Below are 25,818 nucleotides of genomic sequence, written 5' to 3'. Positions count from 1 at the left end.
AGATCACCTCATCACTATAAAGAAATCAGCTCCTTTGTAAATCAGCACCTACATATCACTGAGTGTAATATAAACACATTGTGATGTTACTGCCCTGTTTCAAATAATAATGCAAGCCCCCGGAATTTCCTTTTGGTACTTTTCTGGTAAAAAAAGATGAATGTGTAGCCACTATTTTTACTTGTCATCACATAATCTTCAGACTTCTTATGACATTTTCGAGTAGGCTGGAGACTAAGATCTTGTCACTTTGATGTTCACTCTAGTATAGTGGAAATCCTTTCCACTTCTCCATGCACCATGGAGGGTATGCTGGACAACAGTTAATGCCTCCCTCTAATGCGCTAACAAATGCAAACCACATTTCTGCATTCCTGATTAGAACGTCCAAGGCAAAGTTATTGGCTTTGCCAATGCTTGTTTTAACACCCCCCCCCCAAAAAAAAAAAAAAAATAGCACAGAAACGTCCCACACATGAATCGATTTCAAGTTAATTGCCATACAAGACAAATGTAGCCATATACAAACAAACATGATGAAGCCAGCAGGCAAATGAACTGTCTCACTCCCGGGGATCACAGTCTGTTCATCCCTGAATCCGTACACGGCTTATTTTGACATCACCTAAGACCAAAGGCTCGTTCTCAGTGCCGAGGATCACAGCTTAATTCACCACTGCATCTTCCTTGATATTGCTTGAGAACAAAAGCAAGGCACAGATGCTTCATTCACCCGCAGTCCCAGAGACAACTGCAGAGCTGTTGCTCTTTTTCACCACAATGCACACTGCAGTCTTGAATATTCTAACATATCAGCAGCAGTACAGAGGAATATTGAGCAGCAATAGAGTGCAGTATCACCTGATAAAATCACTGCTACAATACTGATAATGTATACCAGCCAGGGCACTATTAGCTAAACCCCACCCAGGGGATGAATCCACTTTTGATGTACATTTGTCATAAGCCTCCAGGTTACTATTTAATACCATCCACTGAACAACCGATGAGACCTCAATCAGTCTGTAAAATGGCGGATAACTGTTTATTAATGCAGAACTTGACAACAGCTTGAGAAACCAGGGTCATAGGGTTGGATTCAGAACACCGCACTCGGGGAGAGCCTCGTAACAGCAACCGGGCCTATCGTCCAACATCAGTGCGATCAGTTTTATGTTCAGTATTACAGGAAATAAAAAGGTGTCTTTCGTCCCTGAGGAAAATGTAATTCCTCACAATTAAGTTCTCCAAGAGCTTGCGTTTTTCAAATGTTCCTTTTGCCAACACATTGACACAAATTGTCTTTCATGCCAGAAAACAGGGAGATTAAACTAGAAAGAGCCAATGTTAGAAGCAAGGCAATCCGCACATAGCAATATCCGAACCAATCTCAAGCATTGCCGGAGGTTGTTGATTTTAAAGTATCACTGTATGATCTCATTATATATATATATGTTTAAAATTTGTGATGACAAACTATACGAGCCTTGAGATTCCCACTTCATCTGATTAGTTTTGTTTAAAAAAAAAAAAAGATGAACCAATTTTCATTGCTTTTGGAAAGCGCCAAGAGGCCTATTTACAAAAGCATTTGGGAGTAATTAACTGTAGTCCTCGTTTACGTACTCTTACATGCCTTTGTGAATTAGCCCCAAAACATTTAAAAGGGAATGCAATGAGAATATTTAGGGATTATCATATACAATTAGTACAAATAGAAAGAACCTCGCCTTATTTGAACTTTTACTTATCGGGAGTTGGAAGTTTTGGGGCTGATTATAATAATTTTTACAACAGGGATTGTATGCATGCCACTATGGTTTAATGTCAAGATGCTGCCTTGTTTGGGTATTTTATGCAATTATTTAATTAAGTGCCCCCCTCCATTTATTGCTGCTTAATTGTTGTATATTCGCGATAGTAAAATAGAGCCATGTGTCAGGCATGTTGGGCTTAAACCGATTTGCAGTAGGTTCAGTGAACACATACAACTTACATGTGCGCAGCTATGAGTCAAAAGAACTTTAACCAGATTGTCAGGAAGGGGGGAGAGGTGAGAAATATTATGGCAGCTAGCCGACAGGATTAACACTATCCTTCCGTTCTGTTTATATGCCATTAAATACCCTTTTCTCGCCTTCTTTTTCTGCAGTACTGGTTAAACGATTGTCAATTGCCTTCAGCTCTAAAGGTGCATGCAATTAATAAGTGGACCAGTTTTAATTCAGATTCTGTCATCATGGCAAAATGTAATTGCAGTGGCAAATCTTCTGACTTGTTTTTAGGTCTGGGTTTTAACATTACATCTGTCAAATCTACCTATTGCTAACAGTATACATGAAGTAGGCTTTGCCACCACTCCTTTCAAACAGTGGCTTTCTTCGAACACCTTCTTTCAGCCATTGGTTGGCGACTTTGTTAATATTAACGACCTGACTCAGCCCAGTGGAGTATTCATCTCTCACCTAATGCTGTTGGCTGTTCGGTTGTGTCCTTCTGCCTCCTCTCCAGTACTCGCTCTTGAGTGCCTCACTTCAAAGTGCCATCGCAGCATGTGTTAGCACAATAAACCCAGACCTAGCGGCTTTTCCAATGCTAGTTTATTATTGCAGAGACAGGCGGAGTTAAAGTCCTCTCAACTATTCAAAGACTGGAGGATTGTTGGACTCTTAACAACATTTAGAATTTATAAATGTGGGCCTCCCTTGGAATTCAAATTGTGTTTCTTTCATCCCACTGAATTTTAAAATGTCAGAATAAAAATGCCTTTACTGACTGGTGGCATTTGAAGACTTTCTGATATGCAGTTTTTTCGGAACAATATTAAACTTTGAAATATCATATATTATTTAGGAGTTCAAATTGTACCTAAACTTTAGAAACAGTTGCTATAAAATACAACATAGGCCTACAAACATCACTCATATTTCCTCAGTGGAGACAGTGCATTTGTGAAGTGGTATGTCTAGTTCCCTGTATGGCTGGTTAAATATAGAATCTGGTACGAAAGCACTTGCACGTGTTACAGCTGGCAGGATGGCTCAGTGAGCTGAATGCTCTCCACAGACAAATATAGTGTCTGTGAGTTTGAACCATGGCCAAACAGACTTAGCCTGTCATCGTACCTAAGTAAGTACCATAAATTGCAAAGCACTATCATTTGATATTTACAGTGCCTAGACATGGCAGAAGTGCTGAATGTAGTACTATATAAAGAACACGTTATTATCCTTTTAGGGACAGGCATTGACAAGAGCCTTGTTTTCCTTACTCGACCCAGACATGATTTCCAGGAGAAACTTAAGTTTGTGTCCATGAATGCATATCTATATCATAGAAGCCACATACATGGGAAATGTCTTATGCCTTATCATTGTTTCATGATTTTGCGAACAAATACATAACGATAACTGTTCTGGTAAAAGAGAACCTGTTGTGGATGAAAATAAAAGAGAGTATGCTACTTTCATTTTGCTTACAACCTGACTGAAAACATATTAATACTGTCTGATTACGGGAATCCGGAGGACCCCCATTGAATCATTATTGGAATCTGGGGACCCCCACTGACTCATTACTGGAAGCCGGGGCCCCCACCCTAAGCAACATCAATGATTTGTACCAAACAGGACACAAAAATACAGACACAAGATTTAATCAAACAAATACACACATGATTAAATAGTTTACTTAATTCAAAAACAAGTAAAATCCCAAAATTGTAATTTTAATGGGAATATTCGAGCTGTTCTAAATGCAGTTGAGGCCACCTGTTGTCCATTTTGTATCCTGTTTGATGTACTTGCACTGCTTCCACTAATCAATCTGAGGATGTCTTTTAAATTTTTAGCCTCCAATTTCAAATTCCTTCACATTTACAAAACGTTTTAAACATTTCAGTTTTACATTTTGCGTCTTTATTTATATTCCCTTCATTACTCTGTTAATAAAATTTACATTTCTAAGGAGTTGCGTGCCCCATGAGTAGACATTGGGGGTCCCCAGACTACAGGCTAAGAACCCGTGCTCTATATGGCTGATGCCATTGCTGAGAGAAGTGGTGGTCACTGCAGAGAGGCTGTTATTTAGCACAAGTTAGTACCTTTGTGGTGGAAACCTGTGCACAGGCTAAACCACAATAACTGGGAACCCTAGTGCTGCGAACACCACAGTCACTCAGTGCTGCACCAGCCAATGGTAGCATTCCATGGCAACCTGCTCAGCAGCATACTTTGTCAATATTGTGGCCTGGGCACAGGAATTGTGATATGAAGAAAGCTGTTCTGTGTGGCTCATCATTTCATCATTATTAATCAGTTGCATTGATTAAGTGCAAATACTCATAATGGAAACTATGTTCTTCTTCAGTTGAAGTGTACATCAGTTCATAATGGCTTTGTTTTCAAAGACATACCTTGGTTGATGTTTCTGATACCACCTGGCAGCGAAGATCTACAAGGAACACCCTTCCAGTGGTCTCCTTTCTGATGCTTTTAGGTTGACTGAGAAGTTTTGTTCTTTGAAGACCACAGTTTCTTGGTGGATTGGTACAAATTACTGATTCATATATACTCTAGCTTTGCATAATAAATAGTATGCGTGATTGTCATACTTTTATCGTGAATTCATGAGGCTACAGGAAGCCAGTATAGCATCTGTAGTTCAGGGAAATCTGTTCTCTATTGGGTCAGTTAAGGATATCCCTGGCTGCTGTGTTCTGTAGTTAGTACAGTAAACACTAGTCGAGAGTTGATATGATCAACTTTGCCTCCTATCATGACAGATGATTGATCTTACTTGCATGACTGTCCATAGGCAGATGAGAGAATCCAATGACCCCAGGATGTTTCTCTCATCATTTACTGCATATTTAAAAGTGGCATACCTGTTGCCATTTTATCCGAGACTGTGATCAGCCCTACTTGCTTGAAGCCTCCTCTTGAACTTGTTGAACTTGAGCCAGTTGGCCATCCAACCTTGATTATTTTGGGAATAACTTGTTCATCTGTCTTTGGGTCCTAAGTAGGATAAAGGTAGACGTGAAACACCACTTGTGAGTGACTTCGGAATTCAGCTTCATGGGTATTTTAAAGATCCGTGACAGCCCTCCTATTTAACAGTGTGGGCTCATTCACTCGACAGCTTGTACAGTGGCATAACAACTCATTTAATTTACCCTTCCAATATTTTCAGTGTAACCGAGAATCTAACTTTTCTTCAAAGTAGTATTCACATAAATTTTTTGTTGGTAACCATATTGCCATCACTTGCTAGCTTTCATAAGTAAGTAATAATATCTTCAGTTCGATCTCATCTCAGTTGTTTTCAGACAAACCTGAAGTCATCAGCCTAATACTACTAATAAACTAATAGTAATATTGAATATTCTTATATTGCAGGTAGTTTTAATTTCACAACTAAAATAACCTGTATGTATATATATTTTTTATCAAACGTTTCTTAATTAGAACTTTTTTATTTACACTTACAATTGCTTTAGCTCATATTGTTGCCCATTCAATTAAACGACCACTGGTGGTAATCTCATTTGCATTTAGTGCTTTGCAGACGGTAGGCAAATGTGTCTAAAATGGATGGGTAAACGGAAGGGTAAAGCTGGAGACCACGTGGAGCTGCATTCACATCGAACAGTAGGCCAACGGGTTGTCTGGAAGCAGAGACTGCTAGTACATATCCGCCACCTTTATTTTTGTCTCCCCGTGGCCCTTTATTACTGAACTACCCCACAGACACCAAGAAGACCTTGAAACTCCTCCTTCTTGAGCTTATTTGAATATTTATTTGGTGTGCCTTATGGAAATGAAATGTGATGTGCGCAGCAGAACCCGAAACCTTGTGTGAAAAATACCAGGACTTCTAAAGGGTTACAACTATTTAACTAGGCCTGTGGAAGGAGGAGACACGGAAAACATGTATGCAACCTTTCTAGGAAATATATTAACCAATGTGTACTAATTACAGGACTTGTAAAAGGAGATCTGAGTAAAGCTTAGTAGCTCTAGTTGTATTTTGTGCTCCTTTGTGCATAAACTGTGCGAACTATAAATCGAGATAACGCATTAGCTAGCGGTGAGCATAGTTTACATTTTCATGGCTCGACATGTTTAAGACTCTGTGGCTTCTCATTATGAATGTGTTTATGCTGCATGTCATATCTGAGGGCTCTGCTAGCTATCACACTCCGAAGGAGACCTATCAACTGCGATTGTAGCATGCCCATTGGTTACCTACCCTGGGCCAGGCTCGAGCTCTGCAGTTTTAAATCTCTGTACATATTAAAATTAGCCATTTTAAGCCAGTATTGCAAAGTGGTGTACGTGTCAGACACTAGGGACCTGATTACGACCATATGTGATGGATATCCGCTGACATATTACAAGTTCCGTTATATCCTATGGAACTTGTAATACGGCAGATGGGATATCCGTCACATTTAGGACGGAGTAATTCCCTCCGCCAAAGTCGTAATTAGCTCCTAGTTGTCCAGAAAGTATGCGAGTCAAAGCGTGAACTACTTTGTACTTTTTGTACCTGTTAATTTGTATGTGTGTCTGTGTGTGCAAAGCACAGAATGTGTGTAGGTGTGTTTTTTGTGAAGCCTTACGTCCCTGTATGCAATCTCCTTAGAGCCTTTTTTTCCTTTCCCCCTCCTTCACTTCCTTCACAGCCCTGAAGAAGGGGGCCAGATACATTGTAAAGCTGTAGAGTGAGGGCTATAGGAGCATTTGACGACCTAGGACCAGCACTTTGCATCTGTAGTTCAGATAGCAAACTCAACAATCAACATACATATTTTCATAGCAAACCTCTTACAGGGGATGCAATGCATTAAGTTTAGAATGATAAATATCTACATAATGCGAGTCAGTGGGTGATAGTGGATAAGCACATATGTTATGCTGATGATATATTGCTTAGTTGTGCTGTATTGCTATGCTTGTGGTTATGTGGTGATGTTTGAATGTAAGAATATTTTATCTTATTAAATTATAATGTTATTGTATTTTGTAGTTTGAGTGTTAATCTGTCCCAAAAGTGACGGTAAAGTGACGGATATACCACCAGCCGTATTACGAGTTCCATAGGATATAATGGACTCGTAATACGGCTGGTGGTAAATCCGTCACTTTTCCGTCACTTTTGGGACAGATTAACACCTCCTCCAAAGTTAGAATAACCCCCAGAATACCTTGCCTAGACACTCACTTGCCTTCTTCCTTCTCGTAGTTGATTCTATGTCTAATGCAGAAATCTATATAAAATTCTCATCTTAGTATTTGCAGTCAGTCAAGGCAGTGTTCTCTCCACCTCAACTACTGGTGTTATGCCACACTCTTATCTGCTCCTAACAATAAAGCAGATTCTACTTCTTAACAATACCCAAGCTCAGTGTTTGATTTGTAAAAGAATAAATGCTGGGGCTCAAGGTTTTACTTACAAGAACACGAATGGCAATACTGTATGTCAGCATGCCCAATACCAGGTGTGGTTAGACTTCATTAAACCTCATGCCTCTTTAATCCACCACTGTACATTCCTTGCCACTTTATCTCATTCTTTTAGGTTCTTGTTTTCTTCTTTTGTCAAATTTTTTCTATCTTTCTTTTCTTCATTTTAGCCCCATGTGTTTTTCACTGTCCTGTTCTGGGTGAAAGTCTGCATAAGAAAAATAAGTGGTGGTGGCCCCCACCTGCAACCACTGGCTCAAATTAAGCACTGCTTAAATCTCTCTACAACCACTTCCTTGTTGAGATTTTTCAGTCTCCTTGATATAGTAACCTGGGTAGCTCTCACATACCATCTCAGTGCTATGTCATCTTTTTGTTCCGTTCAAAGCAGACAAATCTCCTTGAGCCCTCCATCCCAGGCTCATAACACAATCCCATCTAATGTACTTTATAGAAGCAGTAACCATATGTAATTCAAATATCGACATCCCTACACTCAAATCCTGCACGCCCATAATACAAAGTAGACTGAGAGGTATGAAGGCTTGGAGTTGACAGACGTTATTGCCAGAGCAGCTCAAGGTGAGAGCTGTCGAAATTGACAGAAACTATTCCAAAAAAGGTTCCGCAAAATTTCCAGGAAATATTTGGTGGTACGATTTTGTGGTGACATAGTAGCAGTCAACAATTTAGTCATTTTGAGCATGCTAAGGAGAGCAGATTACGTAATTTTTCCTATTTATATACCTTTATGTTTGGTTTAAACAAACCACTCATAACTGGCAAGTTTCCCACGAAAGTGGAATGAGCGATGTAAGGAATTTTGAGAAGAGCCATTTCGATTTTAAGATTATATTTTCAGAAGATGTAAGTCGCATGGGTGAAGGTCATAAATGTACTCGCTTAACTGGAAGGCTTCTTAGAAAACAAAAGAGAAATGTTTGTGTGAGTAGATAAGAGAGAATGAACACAGATATACTAAGTGCAGTGGGACAGTGAGCTGGGGTATAGCTCTCTGGAGGTTTAGAACCTGTCAAACTTTTGTTGGACTTTCCGATAAGAGTTACTGTATTTATTCTATGGAGAAAGTATGCCTTGTGTGTATAGTACCAGTCCCTCAGAATTAGCTGGCATGGCACACGTTACTGTTGAACGACATCTGGTGAACAGAAGTGATAATAGATGATGTGTGCGCTACACACTGAACCGCATCCAAATTGGTTTAAAAGTTTTAATGCAATGAATTTTGGGAAATAAAATAGTCCATTAGAGTAATGGTGTGCAGATATGAGTAGGGAATATTTATAGTTCCGACAACGTGTTATAACGTTAGGAGAAATTATTTCCCCACACAAGAAGTCATGCATGAGTTTTTCAGCAGAAAGTTTTGGTTCCTAATAAGCCAGTTGTCTTAAGCTGACGTATACTTTTATTTTTTTAATTTTATTCGTATTGATTTTTTTTACAGGTGACGTAAGCACCTTGCTCCAATAAAATTGTTTGAGAGTAACAGTAACGGTGTATTTCACTAGGCAAAGTTGATTTAAACCTAATGTAAAATGGAGACTGATGTGCCCCCAGCCGTTCCTTATTTGATGCACATTTATGCAAGAACCGTTCAAAGGTATGAGCCAGCACATCTCTTGTGATTGTAGCCTCTTCACGAATAAATGAAAAAGAGAAAAGCCGACTGGCAATCATAAACCTTTAACAAGGAAATTCCACAGCCTTATCAAGCAAACATTAGGAGAATTAATGTTCTTAACTTGTGCCCTGGAGCAGCTATTCCATTCTTTCGCTTATGTTTTGCATTTAGCAGGGTACTTTTTCCTGTATAATACCCCAACATTCACAACCGTGATATACTGAAACACCGTCTACCATCAGCCTACCAAAGAATTTTCTGTGCTACTTTAAGTTCACTGAAGACATGGTTATTAGGTCCATCTGCATCCTCAAACCCTTCAACTACGTAAAAACAGGACAGAAGGTATCTCGGCTGGGTCCATGATCATCTTTAAGGCCCCATGACTGGTGCCTAAGTAGTCTCAAGAACTATGCAAATGTGTGTATATATTCACCAAGTTCCTTCCTCCAGTCTGCTATCAGTGGGCCCATTATGCGTTTACCAAGAGACCTAAAGTACCTTACCAACACTGTGCACAAACTGTACTCTTTCCAAGCATTTGTGATAGTAATTGTGTTAATTTGTATTCGTAATATTTACATAGCAAATTCATACCTGCTGTTGCTTCGCGAAACAGTATTTTCTTGATTTTGCCATAATCTTGTATCAAAGTTAAAATACTTTTTAACAAAAACAAAATAGTGCACACGATTCATGAGCTAATCAATGACCATCTGCTCTAGAAGAATTGGATTCGATAGTCACTCATAGCGCATCCAACTAACTGAACATTACTGTGAAATGCTGTAAAAGAGGTATAGTTGTGGCTTATTTCTCTTTCCATTTTTCTATCTTCAGTGCAAGTGCTCCTCAGTTCACCTCCCTGTGTCAAATTTAAATAATTAGTAGGTGTAGGGCTAAGATCGGAGAAATAGAAATAAACACACGTATCTACACTTTCCTTCTTAAATTTCCAAATAATATATTAAAGAAATTGAGATTTAGAGAACTACGCTACTTTTATTATTTGATCTTGTTGTACAGTTTTGTTTTTTTGGTGCCATTTAGATGGCTTAGAAACGGCATGTGCAGTGTGAAGCAATATATAAAGAAGTATGTATTATTATCCCGCAAAGTGGAAAATGTGAAGCTTGGGTAATTGACACCCATTATTGCTCACATGTTGAGCAATAATGCCTAATTAGAACATTGAAATGTTGAGAGCACCATTGAGCGGCTCAGAGCTAAAAATGACCATTATAGACTTTCTGCTCTGAAATTCCAGTGCTTGTTTTGTGTTTTTCTCTTTTTATTTAAGCTTCTTCTAATTGTATGGGTGGAATGTTATAATAGCTCTATAGCCTTTACCCTCTGGTTTTGAATTGCTTTCTGCCCTTAGACAGGCCCTTGCCTGGTACTCAGCACTATAACTCAGGGGAAGGGCTTTTAACAACAAGTATTGAGGCTATAATGCTATATTATTCCTTCTTTACAAGTAGGATGGGTTTCTGCAGTCCAGTTACCCACCATGCCCCTGAGTGTGAGTATTCTTGGCCCATCATGGCCAACAAGATAGTTTTGTCCTCAGTTGCCTCTCCACCCAGATCTTGAATGCCACAAGGTGAACCTTTGCATTTCCATCCAGTATTGTTTCTCCAATCTTTCAATCAATCAATCAATCAATCAAAGAGACTTATATAGCACGCTACTCACCCGTGAGGGTCTCAAGGCGCTGGGGGGGAGGGGGGACGGGAGATCACTGTTGGAAAAGCCAGATTTTAAGGCCCTTCCTGAAGAGTAGGAGGTCCTGGGTCTTGCGGAGGTGGGTGGGGAGGGAGTTCCAGGCTTTGGGGGCCAGATAGGAGAAAGATCTGCCTCCAGTGGTGGTGTGTTTGATGCGAGGGACTGTGGCGAGAGAGAGGTCGGTGGAGCGGAGGTAGCGTGTGGGAGTGTGGAAGGTCACTCTTTCGTTAAGGTAGGTTGGACCGGTGTTGTGGAGGGATTTGTGTGCGTGGATGAGGATCTTAAAGGTGATCCTTTTGTCTATGGGGAGCCAGTGGAGGGATTTGAGGTGTGGTGAGATGTGTTCATGGCGGGCAAGGTCGAGGATGAGTCGTGCTGCTGCGTTCTGGATTTGCTGTAGTTTGCGCTTGAGTTTGAGTGTGGTGCCGGCGTAGAGGGCATTGCCGTAGTCTAGCCTGCTGCTGATGAGTGCATGGGTGACTGTCTTTCTGGTCTCTGTAGGGATCCATTTGAATGTTTTTTACAGTGTGCGGAGTGTGCTAAAACATGAGGAGGTGATGGCGTTGATTTGTTGGGCCATTGAGAGGGAGGGATCCAGGATGATGCCGAGGTTGCGTGCGTGGTTTGTGGGGGTGGGTGCAGGGCCTAACGTGGTGGGCCACCAGGAGGAGTCCCAAGCATTTTTGTGTGGGCCAAAAATGATTATCTCGGTTTTGTTGGAGTTGAGTTTGAGGTGGTTGGCTGTCATCCAGGCAGCGGTGTCAAGGAGTGCAGCGTGTAGGTTGGTTTTGGCGGTGGTGGCGTTGTGGGTGAGGGAGAAGATGAGTTGTGTGTCATCAGCATATGAGAGGATGGCGATACCGTGCGGTTTGAGGATGTTGGCTAGTGGGGCAATGTAGATAATGAAGAGTGTGGGGCTGAGGGAGGAGCCTTGTGGGACTCCGCAGGTGATTTTGGTGGCGGAGGATTGGAAGGGTGGGAGACGGAATTTTTGGGTTCTGTCGGTGAGGAAGGAGGTGAGCCAGTCAAGGGCTTTGTGGCGGATCCCAGCGTTGTGAAGGTGTGTGCGGAGTGTGTGGTGGCAGACAGTGTCAAAGGCTGCGGAGAGGTCCAGCTAGATTCCTTCTCCAACTCTTCAGGACATATACCTACCACTTGGCACGTGGATGTGATGTTCATTATGCTGCAGTTGCGTTCCCTCTGCCAGTGCTTCCCACCACAACCGTCAAAAGTGGAGTGCAGACTGTGGACTTTTCACCATCCCCACACCTTTAAGAGAACCAACAAGGCACACTATGGGTGAAACTGTCAGCAAGTATTTCATATTTCACAGTGCACATCACTATAATCATAGCCCACTCTATGAAACTGTCTATTCCCACACTGACTAGCCATGCTTGCATCTGGTTCTGGGTGGCAGTTGTGCGTAGCCCTTGAGATTGTGCATCATGTGTCCACCCAAGGACATCCCAATTTGCTACCAGCGCCAGTAGGGCAGTGATCAGGAGGTGGTTACGGCTGGGTCCTATAATTCTCTTTGGCTCCATATGCATTGCATCCTGTCTGGAAGAGCTATGCCACGGGCTGAGAAGAACAGCCCTTAGTTCAACCTGAATCTCTTACCCAGCTGCAAAGTATCACTAACTGCCACTTATTTTCTTTTTTTTTGTTTTAGCAAAGGTACCAACTTTTATAATAAAAAAGAGTATTTTTGGCACACATTATATCACTGCACTAAGTGGTGTTTATTGGAACTAGTGAGCTGCATCCCTTTGTGACTGATTATTCAATTAATGACTCAAGAAGCTAGCCATTCGTCATGTTGTTCTTTATGAAGCATCAGTTTTGTCTATTAAACCATGTACAAGTGAAAGTTTTGTACAGGATGCACAGCGAACCAACATTTTTCTCAGTCTGCAATATTTAATTGGCGGAATACCCTTCTGGGTGAGATGTGTGCTATACAAATACACATAAGATACAAAACAACATTTCAAAGTACTCTCATGAGGCATAGTGAAGAAACGTAATTGCCTAGAGTCACGCAGGTTACTCAAGCCGGGATTTAACCCTTGTTTCCTGATTACACATTGTGCAGTACAGCCACTGAACAGGTATCACAATTTTTCCCTTTTGTCTTGAATTTTATTAGTGGCCCAAGCGGTAAGTCAGTTGTCTTATGCCCCCATACAAGGCCTTTGTTGTTGTTATAGATGAAGAAACATTATGCTTGTTTAAACCATACACAAGAGAGGTTTCTATGCAGTTCGCATTTTTAACTGAATTATGTCAAGGTGGTTTGAGATGTGGTAATCAGGGAAAAGGAGGCACAGTGTAGTAATTGCCCTGGGTCACACTGATTAGGCCTCAAAATGTGTTTTGCCCTGGGTTCGTCAAAAGGTTCTGACTGGCCTGATACACAAAGTACAGACTAGCCACAGTTTTGTGCATGACAAATGTGTTTCATGTTGCTCAGATGCACCTTTTAGGCTCCCCACTCTCCATCAGCAGCATATGCTGGCTCCTCCTCAGTCTCATCTGCAGACTCCTTCCAGCCTTCAGCCTCATCTTATTGCTGAACCTCTGGCATCAGTATCCATTTTAGTCCCATTCTTTAAGCAAAAGGCATCCGTGGAAACGACAGGCTGTTAAGATTTTTCACTATGTTTATGCAACTTCCTATTAAAGATGCCTTCTTTCAGGAGAGTACGACTCACAAAGCTTTTCAGCACTTCTGTCTTGGATTTTCAGTCACTTAGGTGGTGACCACTCATGGTGTTCAGCCTACTCTATACTAAGAAACTGGGCCTTTTGAAACTTTCCTGTCTTAAATGACTGCGTTACCTTAGTGTTTCAGGCACAGGATCAAATGCAGATTTGTTTGCAGAAATACCCATTACATGTTTCTTAACCCATGCATAATCCTATGGCCCTGATGAGTACTGTGTCAGATGAACCCTCATCAACATCAAAGAGAGATCTAGCCACTACTCTTCAGAAAAGGTTTAATCAATCATCTGCCATTATTATGCTGCTACAAATGGTGAACATAATGATTTCTGTGGGACTAAAACCACATTTTTTACAATTGATTCAGTAATAAACTACCTATATAGGTCATTACACGCTATTAGCCTTCTTTTGTGCCTTTAAGTTGATAAAAGTACTTGCTTCTTTGTTTTTATACCCTGCACACAGTCTTATTCCTGTAAGCTGAAATCTCTACAGACACCAGACAACCTCTCCCCCCACACACACATGCACACACACACTATCCCGCCAAACACACATAGTTCGTAGTTCAGTATCTGGGAATATGTGTAGCATGGAGTTGGCTTTGGCGAGTTCTGTAAACAGACAGCCATGGCGGTGCTCTTCTTTTTATCACAGTATTATATTCCTCTTTGTTTGTTAGCCTTTGCATGCTGTAAAGATAAACTGTACTTGGGTAAGGGGGAAAAGTAATAAAAGCTGGATAGAGATTTGGGATGAAAACAGGCATGACCATAGAACTTCATTGAAAAGACCACGTAGTACTTGATATCACCAGCATAAAACTCTCCCTGCCTCTCTTGTGGCTGCTTCATGCTGCCAGTCAGTTATTTGACCCAGCATGATATCACCCAGCTCAGAGCAATTCCATTCACTAGTCTCTACTTCCCGAGTACGTGGGAATTTTATGAAGTGTGGTAAAAAGGGACACATCCAAATCCAAGCTTTGAGACATGAAGCATACCTCCCAGTGCGTTTTTGGGCTACCATATGATGTCAGTACCAGGACTTTTGTTACCCTAGCAGCCTCCTCTTTGGTGTTGTGAAAGCCGCTCTGAAGTCAGAAGGTTGCCGGTATGAAGATCTCTTTCAGTAGTGTCTGTACGGTCTGCAGCTATTCTTTCAAGGTAGTTGCAAGCAATGTGTCTCTACTTACCAGTTTAAAAAAACTTAAAACTGGGAATTAGGGTAGCCATGACTTCCTTATACCTGATCCTTCTAATGCCTATTTGAAAATGAGGGACACAAATTGTCATTGAAGAGTCACTCCTTTTACATGCTATAGAACACCTTTGCAGATGGAAGGAGGACTACATCTTTTTGATATGTTGTAACCATTTCTACTGACTTAACAATTGTTGCATGATGTAGATGAACCTATGGAATTATTCTTGATGGTAGCGTATTTGAGAAATGTATTTCAAAACAAGTCATGGATCCCCTTCTAAACTTGTGGCTCCTGTTGTAACAAGCAGTTGCAAGCATCCTTGATGCTTGAGTGTAGGACTGTAAATATATTTCTCATGCTGGTCACTGGAACTATAGCCCAGGTGCTCAAGTTTGACATTTGTCTCTTCTGTGCAAGTACTGGTTCTTGTAAGGTTTCACATCTGAGAACCATTCCAGAGCAAGATAGACAATTGAGTAATGTACTGAGTCACGTGTCAGGGGGATAGCCTTCCTGAAGGGCCACCATTTTGCACCTTGTGAATAAGAAGATTGGGTGCTTACATTTTTAAAACTTGATCAGGGAATAAGAAGTTGCCAGGAGTCCTAAGCATGTGATTATACTTCTGCCACCTTCTCAAGGGCGGTGGCCTGCATTATATTACCTAAATCATAGTGTTATGCATTATTTTGAGGTTTACTTAGGTTGTCTGTAGAACAGGCTATCCTTTCCCTAGTACTTGCAGAAATGTCTTCATTGTAGATGACAAACAGTCTCTGCTCTTCAGACCCCACAATCGAAAAACCCAGAATGCCAAAGGCTGATTCATAAAGTGCTAATAAAGGGAGGTTCAATCACTTTGTTCTTTCAGTATGTCGTTGTTTTCATTCTTAAAAGCGGAAAAAAAACAATGTGAAGGTCCATGTTGTCATCTTTTACAGCACTTTACCTTACTTTTTTAAAATTGCCCCACTCCCTGCATTGGATAACCCACTCCCCCTCCTTGTCTCAAGTTTGGAATTGGTCGTGGCTTAACAAAGCGATAAAGAGAAAGCACTGAGGTAGCCTATTGTAAGGCAGACTTGAAAAGGACTGTCATGATCCTAACTAGCTGATACCACATTTTTTTCATAAGTTTAGCAAAACCCTCAATGTGCATGTGGACAAACCCCCTGAGTTGTAGGTCCGACCTTGGGTGCTTATCTTGCCTACTGAGTTCGCCTGATGTTGCAGGTTATCTTTAATTGATCACACTTTCCAAAATAATTTATTGTTTGGCCATGTATGTTGCTTCTGTGTTGACAACATCAAGACATTACAGGGGCTACTTACTCCATATCTCAGCTTATGAGGTATCGGTGAAGTGTTAAAGCATTGAGGCAACAATGTGGACCCCAGCACAGATGATTGTAAAGCTTGAATGATTCCCGGAGAGAGTAGCAAGCTAAGCCTCTTATAGTGATAAATCAGATTTTAGCTAAACTCAAAATGCTACACCTACTACTGGTCTATTGTTTACTGCTGGTAAACAATAGAGGTACATTGTTAGGCACCACATTGACAACATTGATTAGGTGATAAATACGTTGTATATGCAGGATAAAGTATAGAACGATCAGTAAATTGTTTAAAACTTGAGTTCTTTCTATGAGAAAGTCCATTCACCTCTCCGCCTCATTATCATCTACATTAGATTTTATTTTCCAATGCCTTCCCTTAATATTTTGGTCAGCCATAATGAGTTTCTGTCCTTGTCACGATCTTTACCTGTCCACTGTATGGATACATGCTGAGGATATGGAGTTCTCAAAGGCAAACAATCTCTGAACCACTAATTCAGGGAAAAATATAGCATAAAAATCATGAAGCAATCTCTTAATTCATGTGGTCAATTAGAATGTCATAGCGGTCAAGGAACAGTCATTGCATAGAACAAAAAGTGTTATGAAAAAAAATCGAAATTACATAAAACAGATTAAAAACCAAGTGCAGCACTGCAGTTGGATGCTTTTACATTAAGTTTGTTTCTTCACATTGAGAGTATATTTTAGAAGATCACCTCAAAGGAGCAGGTTTAGTCTCTTCAGATCCTTCCTTGAATTTGCCAAAGAAATGTTGTAGTATAGCTATAAGCATGAACAGAACATATATATTGCATGAAATTGCTTTATGCTATGTAATGCATCTAATCATTGGTGCAAATGTTTTAAAAATTAAATTGAGGTTTCTCTCAATGTAATGTTTAGAAAGAGGGGGCTATGCCAGTTAGCTTTTAAATGAGATGATTGGAGATTTATGTGTAGGCTGACACTGATATTCTAAAGACACAAACAGGAGCCCTTTAAGGGCAAATGAGACACTTTACAACTAGGACCGTCACATCTAATCATATTGTGTATTTTTCCCAAAACATTGATTTCTAGTAGATGAAACTTATTTATCCTGTTGTTTGAAATTGTGGACAATGGAAAAATCATGAACTCACAGAAAGGGTACATTATTTCACACTGCTATAGTGCGTCTTGGTCTCTTTCGGAATATCTGTTTGAGGAGGACTTTTGCAACACAATATGCTGAGTACAGTCGGTAGATGGTAATTATAGCCTATTATTAAGGTTTCAGAAGGTGAAAAGCCGTATGAGCAAAAGCTAGACTGGTCTTTGTTAAATCTAATTATACTGAGCCTAAAAAGAAGGAGCTTTTACTGTTGTTTGCCTCTTTGTAGCTATGTTCGGGCTTTGTGAATCCACAAACAAGCAAACACACACTGAGCAATTCAGACTTCCTAAATGGAATTCTGAGCAGAGTAAGCAAAAGAGTGTAGCACAACTGGGTTAGCCTTAATTGTTATTCGCATCACAGTGATAATTTTGGAAATATTTGAAGCCGTGTTAAGAAGGGAAAATGCATGCGAGGCATGCTCAAACTGTTAACTGTTGCTTTCAGCCAACAAAGTCTTTTTCTATACAGAAGAAGCCAGTGCTTTGTTGTGCAAATAGCACAGCCAATGCAGGAATCAGATTCACCGTGGACGACTATTCACATTCCTAGTCATCATTATATTAGACAGCACAATCTCAACGCTGGTTCATGGGCAGGAGAAGTGGGCAGCTTGCCAGGTAGATGTTTCCATGACTCCCAGCCCCCAAAGGTGATGCATTCTTTAGCTAATTCAATGAAGAGAGGGCTGAGCTTGGGGTATAAACTACACAATAGCTGCCTCCGCAGCATCAGCAGAATACTTTATGGGAATGCACTCTGCACTTGGCTCCGCGTCACGTGACCTTATGACTGAGATTTTGTAATGGTGCCAAGAGAGACTTGGAAAGCAGCACCCGTTCTGAATTCTTCTCCTTTTTTACCTAGCTTGGAAAATGGCGGATCATAATACTTGACTTTAGCTAGACTCAGCAAGCGATGGAGCTGTAGGGCACAGCTTTGCCTTTTTTCTGGCTTTTTGGCTGACCACCAGGAGGAGGCTGTCCCTTTCATGCCTGATACATTCAGCTGCTCGTCTCGTGTCTGGAAAAGGAGATTCAGCGCAGAATACCAAGAAGCAGTTTTTATTATAAAAAGTCATAACTTCTGACTCCATTTTTTATCGAAGGTCTTTTTAAAGCAAGCTCTTTAATATGCAACAAAGAAACTTTTATCTGCCTAGAAACAGGCGCTTCAACTGGGCGACAGTACCGAACATGAGATCATTGCAACGCAGTGTAGGATACTGGCACCCTGCCTTTTCACCCTTTAGCTTCGGCAGATCTGAGTGAATCACATTTATAACATCAGCACAGGCTCTGTGAATTTTCTGGTGTCTCCCACACCTACAACCATGCAGACAGTAGCGGTAAGGATTGGTGCAGCTTTTGCGCAGTGCTTTGTGTTTAGAATTTTGAAAAGAATAACCAAAAAAGCAGGCGGCAACCTACATTCTGTTTCTACGTAAAATGGAGGATGCTGGAGGAAAAAAATATGAGTCTGGTAAAACACAGCATTATTGAAGAAAGAGAACCTCTCCCCTTTTCAAGAAGGAAAATCGCAAGTGTGAAAAGAAGAAGATGTGGTAGATCTCCTCCAACCACAGTAACTCAACGTTGCCGAGGGATTTTTAACCGTTAAAGCCTTCGCGTCAGTATTGCAATGCCATCAACCTGTTGACAATGTTCCAATATTTCAGGTATATCCTTGTCTTTCATTATTAGCCAGCTGTTTTTACATAAATTGCTTTATAATATTGCTATATTTAATTTGTTACACACATTTTACTAGCAGGCTTTTCGTATTTCATGCTATTGATATATTACTGGGGAATCAGAATTAAATGAGATGAAATACAGACACCAAAAAAACTTTCTTGTCTAATGTGGCAAAGTGATTGTTAGTTCAATGATTATAGCTTTGAGCCCCAGAGAGAATTAAATGTAAAATTGTATCTAGGTTTTTTTTTTATTCTTGGTTACACAAAAGAAACTTCTTAACACTTAAATAAATGTTTTTCATGCCCTCCCCAATTAGCTTATGAAATTGGTTCTAAACCTTTTCTAGTAATTGAGGTTCTGAATGTAATTCTGGTTTGATAAATAAGGTGATTAACTTTAGTTATCTTTTTCCAGTAAAAGTTTTTTTTCAGAGAGAACATTTGTCAAAGTGGTTTGGTGAAAACATGTTGAATACAGTTTGCAGAAGGTGGGCAGCAGACAAAGCTGTTTAAGAAGTGTCCAAAATGTAAACTAAATTGTCTACTTTAGGTTCACTGTGATAAATAAAGGGCTAGCCACTTCGTGTGTATAAAAGAAAATGAAAAGATATAATTGTTTGTTAGAACACTACAGTGTATTGTCAGGACAGTGCGGCTATTGTAGTATGAAATACTTGAACACGATAGAGGGAAATGCAACATGTTTTTTCGTGTGCTCGTAATTCATGATGAAATGGCTAGAAAACACTTTCATCGCACTCTGTTCCTTATTGTAAAGTGTCATTACAAAGATATTGACTGCACTGAAAATATTTATATATTGTTTTAAACTTTTCCAGTGTAGCCTCACAGCTCATAATAACAAGCAGCACTTTCTTCGTACTATAAGAACACAATGCATTCGGCTTTGAGGCGGCAGCGGTGTAGTGCACTCTGGCAAATAGTGTGGCTTGAGTAGGATGCTGTTAGTAGCAGTGCGTGCAGCAAACCTCTTTAATATATTTGTGGCGTTGCAATTTTGCTCCTTGTCTTGTAAAAAGTACAGTGTTCTCCTGGTCTTTCAGTCCTCTAAAACGGTCAACTTTATCAAATATAGGACTTTGGGATAGCGTTAACTTACTTCAAACTGTTTTTCTCTTTTTTGATTTGATAACTCAGTACCCCACGTGTGTAAATGTTCCCCAAAGTAAAATATTTACACTGGCCGTAGTGTTTGTTGTCAGAGCTCTTCATCCCATAGAAATGTTTTTCTAATAATTTCTTAGCCACCTTTTGTTTCTTGAACGAAATACTGTCAGGCAGAAGACACATTTTCTTATATATTTTGTTTGTAACCAACTATTTTTAATTGTTTCAGCATTTGCAAAACCTGGCAGTAAGGTTGAAAACAGAAGGCCTGTTCGGTCAGAAGTTAACCAAGGTAAACACATTAAGTTCCTAAATATTAAATGTTTTCAATGCGAACATAAATGACTGGAACCTTATTGTCGTTTTTAAAGTCGTCTGAATGGTTTTTTACTGGGCAAAGTGTGGAAAGGTTCCTAAATGATTGTAGCTGTGCCCCACTTGTACAGCATTCACGAGCTGATAGTCACATGCCCATTTCCATTTCTTGCATTGCAAGCCGGAACTCGTTTTTCAGACGTGCCCCTTGTTATTAAATTCACCATAAAGATGGTACAGCACGCATGCTGTTAACGAATGCAGCCAAAACCTTGCATCTGTGTCAGTTTAGCAACTATGACATTTTTTATGACAGTTGATTGATCAGGAGGAATTTGTAAATATTCATTAGCAATGAAATAGCACCATAATGCAATTAATTATGAAATCCATTCAGTGTGATGTAATAAAAGGCTGCTTTTTAGTACGAGTCAAACTTGGAACATTTTTTCTATCTTTGGGTCTCATCTGAAAATATAGATCCTGTTTTCGGGTACAGATTACACAAATTGAAAAAAAAAACTGACCACACAAGGAAAAAGCTTAGTAAAGAATATACTTGCAAATATGTTTTAAAATATGGTTTCAGATCATTTAAAATAAACTGGACTTTCTGTAGCTGTGAAGCAAAGCAATGATTATCGATATATACTACTGATATATTATACCACGTGGTAATGTTTGAAAGACATATAGTTTACAGAATAGTTTTGCCCTTTCAGATGTTGTATTTAATGATTTATGGTCGCTGTTATTCAAAAATCATTTGACTGACACATCAAAATGGTTATGTACAAGATCAATTTAACAGAGTGCTTTGTTTAAAAAAAGTTTGAGACGGGACATGTTGCTAGTTAAACTTTTCAGAGTTATGTTTTGAATATGAGTGGTTTCTTTTTTTCCATTGACCAATTTCAATTCACATTTCCAAACAGCGCAAAATGAGCTATGTTGCATTGAGAGGTGGAGGACCAGATATATGCTCCCAACTTGTTTATTTGACTTTAAAAGGTGTTAGAAACAATCGCAGTAATACATTTGCTGTTAACAAAATAGTCAAAATTTAACCAAGTAGTGCACACAAGAAATCTGAATTGTGATTCGACTATTTTGCTCAATTTCTAGGCCTAGTCAGACAGGTCAATGCAGGAATAATAACATAGTATCGAGACTTCAAACATAAGTGCTATGCAAACGTTTCGTAATAACAATTTAGTATTGTTTATATATATTCAATTAAATATATTAGTTTTCAATTGTTTATATGTCTAATGTCATTTTTAAATAAAATCACTAGCATAAATGTGTACAATCTTACTAAAACTAAAATGCCCAGCTTGCCTCCATTAGTGTTGCAACTAAACAGATGTTTAAACAATTATATGATTTTGATTGTCTGTTTTATATTTCATAATTTCTAAAAGTGTATGTTTACTGTTTTTGCTCCTTCCCCTTCCATGTCATGTATGCTACTGCACGTTATTCCCTCCTTTTGCGTCTGATCACGTCTGCTGGAACATGCTGTGTGATGCCAATTGTCACTAACCCGTAGATCCGATCTTGTGGTGAATTGTACTGCACAAGTTCGCTTCTATGGGTCTGTGTCAGTGAGGTAATTTGGCCCAACCTTGAGCATCAAAATGTCTTCTGATACCTTAATAAGTAGTGGGATCTGTTTAAATGTGAAATGCCTGTTTTTCTCTTGTATTATTTTTTCTGGATTTATTCTTGTCATAATGTGTCCAGTAACTTTGATTTAATACTGGTTAACCAAGGGAGGGTTATTATTATATAACATGTTTTCATTTTTATGTACTGTTAATGTTGAATAAATGATAGTTTCTTAAAAACATCAAAGTCAATCATTGTACATATTAGGAGAATTTTGTGTTCCTGTTTCTCAACCACATTTGTAGTAATCGAAAGGAATGTTATAAAATTAAATTTTGGGTGGGTGAGGTCATCTATCAAGACATGACATTCGATTTATGTTTAATTCTATGTCGAGAGTACCCACCTATTAACCTTTTCTTACATTTTGAATTGTAATCATACAGGTGACTGCACAGGAACTTTTATTGCCTCGTTTGAAACACTTGGAACAATGTAAAGCAGAATTTATTTCTCAGCATTGGAAGCTGTGTGCATCCGGGTTGAGGTAGTAGGTTGTATGGTTTAGAATTACACCCTGGGAGTTAACTGTACAACCTTCTAGCTTTCCTTGGAGTACACTTGAGCCATCAGGGGATAGCTCATCACAAACTCAGAAAGTAAAATTAACTACAAATAAAATGATGATGCAACAATCATGTACATAAGAGGTTACTAATAATGAGGCCTCCATTGTTAGTGACACTGAAGAGTGCCATTTTCTTGTCTCCTCAGTAGTACATTTCTCCTTCCCAAACACAAAAACATACATATTGGTCAGAAAGTCGTCAATCATATCCAATTATCCCATTGCAGTTCAGAAATGATTTCCCCTAAAACCTTAATGAAAGCTTTGCACAATTGCTTTGGGTCAATCCCATTCATCAAGACTTGCTGTAATGAAAACTAAGCCATATTATTTTTACTTGCCTCGGTCATTCTCTAGCAGTTTATTGAGTTGCCTTTTTCCAAAAAAGGTAAATGTGCTTGATTTGAGAGAAGGGGAAAAGCATACTTATAGAAAACGTGTGTCTTAAGTTGACCTAATCCTTAATTCGTATTTTGTTTGTGCTGTCCTACTGCAAATGGAGTATATACACAAATGTTTGTAAGTCCAGGTTCCCTGACCCCTGCAGTGGAGGGCGTCGTGGGTGTTTTTTGTGGCTCTCATTGGTCTGTAAATCTTGGAACCATGATCTGCTCTAGAAATGTTATTTGAACAAGCTTTGAAGTCAACAGCATTTTCAGGATGTTGTTGCAAGACTTCTTTTCTTTCTCTTTATTTTGAAGAAGCTACAGAAGTTATTTTTTTAACCTTCACATAGGTCTGTACTAATAGTGTGCACATTATCTTATTAACCTGAAAATGTGTCTCTCAATCACAATTTTCCAAAATGAGCTGCCATGCCATTAAGTTTACATAAACGGGTTGCTTTCCCTTTGTGATCTCCATGTTTTAGTGAAGCGACTTTATTGTAGGCTAGAAATTAATGCACCGTACACAATCGTCAGAGTAGTCCACAAACAATTATTTTAATTGTCAAAATAATATATTATAGCATTGTGCTGTATTGGGCTATCTTCACTAAATGGCCTTCATTTTGGAAAAGGGAACTATCTAGACATTTTAATGCAAAAATGGAGACAACATCTAAGTGCAACATGATATGTTACATAATGGCACATGTACAAGAGTAAAGCAGGTGGTCAGACTAGGAAAGGGGAGGGTGCAAAATTATACACATCATACAGTCGTAATGTGCCACATGTTAACAAACAGATGCAAAGAAGAAACAGTCTAAAAATGTATGTTAGAAATAATCTTGTACAGGTGCAGATGAAGATGCAGCATATTTTCAAACAGAACAGGAACATGAACAATTGAGAATGACTTCTCCGCCACAGGTCAAACCGTTGTATCTTTTGCAACAGTTCATTCAAATTGAGAAGATTGAATGTACCTAGAAATTGCTTTTGAATCTCTTGCACTGTAACTAAAGTCTCTATGGTTTAGAAACACCTGCTCATTAGCTATTTGCCTTGTTTGGATTTGTTGAGATATGGGCTTAGTTAAATATACAACTGCGGCTCACCACAGGTAGCAATCTTCAGTAACATGATGACTCATGTTTGTCAGGTGTTGTGATTTAGAAATGGAAATGGAGAACCTTTCAAATGTATCGTGTGAAATGTGTGGAAAAAGGTTTAAGCAAGTTTTTGACATCACAATACACTAGTAGCAAATAAAAAAGGTGTTGGGTTGATTTCCTTTAAGCCAACATTAACATCTGGAAAGAGATTTAAAACTTATATCTCCATAATGACTGGATCGTAACATATTACTATAAAAATAGATGAATAAGAATCTTATTATTCAATATTGGCCTTGTCCCACATGTAGTTGTTCCTAATAAGGAGTATAAACAAGGTGCCATGAATGTGTTTACCTGGAGCTGGTCTGTACATTTTATTATTTTTATTATATAAACTGCTTCATATTGAATGTTAATAAGTAATATATAGGTACAGTATCGTAGTTTTCTGTAAGATATATATTTGGCAAGGTAAATATATAAACAGTAAGATGAGGCTTGGCATATCCTCTGAAGCTCTAACATTTGAGAAAGTTTGCTAGCAAAGACAAGTTCAAAAACATCTTTTACATCAATAATTCCCATTTTCATCTACTCAAACTTTTCACTGGCAGTTAACAGTATCCTTTCCAACCAGTTGTTTAGTTATACAGGACATGATCATTGAAGATTCGTGCCACTATGCAAAATGTAGTTATTTCTACAGTCGTTGGTGGAACCATTTTTTACGATACTGGCTCAGATTGAAATTAACTTTATTTGCTGCTTACGAAATGTTGATAGATTCCATATTTGTCTGATCTGTGAAGGCAAAGCATTCCAGAGCTTGGATGCTGCTACTTCAAATTCTGTAGCTGTAAACTTGGCTATCCTGGTTCTTGAAATGTATAGCATGAGGGAGTGTTGGGCCAAACAGCCTTTGGAGGCTGAAGGAAATTTAAATTATATGCTAGGATGCTAGAGCAGCCTAATGAACAATTTTATGTAGATTGCATTGAGACTTACCTATGGTCAGTTGAGCCATGGGCAGTACATACATTTTGGGTAATGCCAGTGTGACCTGATCGTAGTTTCCCTGATGGAGTGGGACTCTTGTTGTGGGAAAGAATTGTACAAGTTACAACATATTTGTGATTAAAAAATACAACTTGGCTAATTAATTTGGGGAAAGGCTGACAATATCAAATTTATAGAGAACAAATGCCTCAAATCCAGTCCATTGTTTTTCAGTTTTGTTGCTTCTTATTTGTTATTTGGCTCATATAAACTAAGTTTAACTCTAAGCTGTAATTGGCCCCAGCATTGTGTTTGTCCTTCCATTGAATAAAAAGCACATCCTTTAAGCCATAAACCTGTACAATTATTGATTTGTGTCTTTGGCAGTAGCATGGTCCCATGCTTGGATCAAAAACTAAAAAGTCTAATTAATTAGAATACAATGCACTTAGAACGAATAGAACATGGGAACCCCTTTTATAATGTAAACCAAGTTAAATTTAGAAAACAACTGTATACTACAAGTGAAAAAAATGATAAAACAATAAAAAAGCAGTTCATACTTGAGAGTTTTACGTTTCTCAGCGGCAAAAAATGTAAAAAATTGATAAATGTGTTAGTGAAAATACACTTAAAAAGCAGTATGAAAAGTGGTTACA

At 39.1% G+C, this 25,818-nt stretch overlaps 1 long non-coding RNA gene across 2 annotated transcripts in view; it reads left to right on the top strand.

Annotated features, from left to right (window-relative positions):
* Positions 1–25,818, top strand: part of LOC138249898 (uncharacterized) — a 587,389-nt gene that overhangs the window by 488,345 nt on the left and 73,226 nt on the right. For both annotated transcript variants that reach the window (XR_011194855.1, XR_011194856.1), the window contains one exon: positions 20,335–20,397. This is a non-coding gene — a long non-coding RNA (uncharacterized lncRNA). The remainder of the gene's footprint in view (positions 1–20,334; positions 20,398–25,818) is intronic.

The sequence above is a fragment of the Pleurodeles waltl genome, chromosome 8 (genome assembly GCF_031143425.1).
Source record: "Pleurodeles waltl isolate 20211129_DDA chromosome 8, aPleWal1.hap1.20221129, whole genome shotgun sequence".
NCBI classification, from domain to species: Eukaryota; Metazoa; Chordata; class Amphibia; order Caudata; family Salamandridae; genus Pleurodeles; species Pleurodeles waltl.
This window is presented reverse-complemented; position numbering and strand designations above follow the sequence as displayed.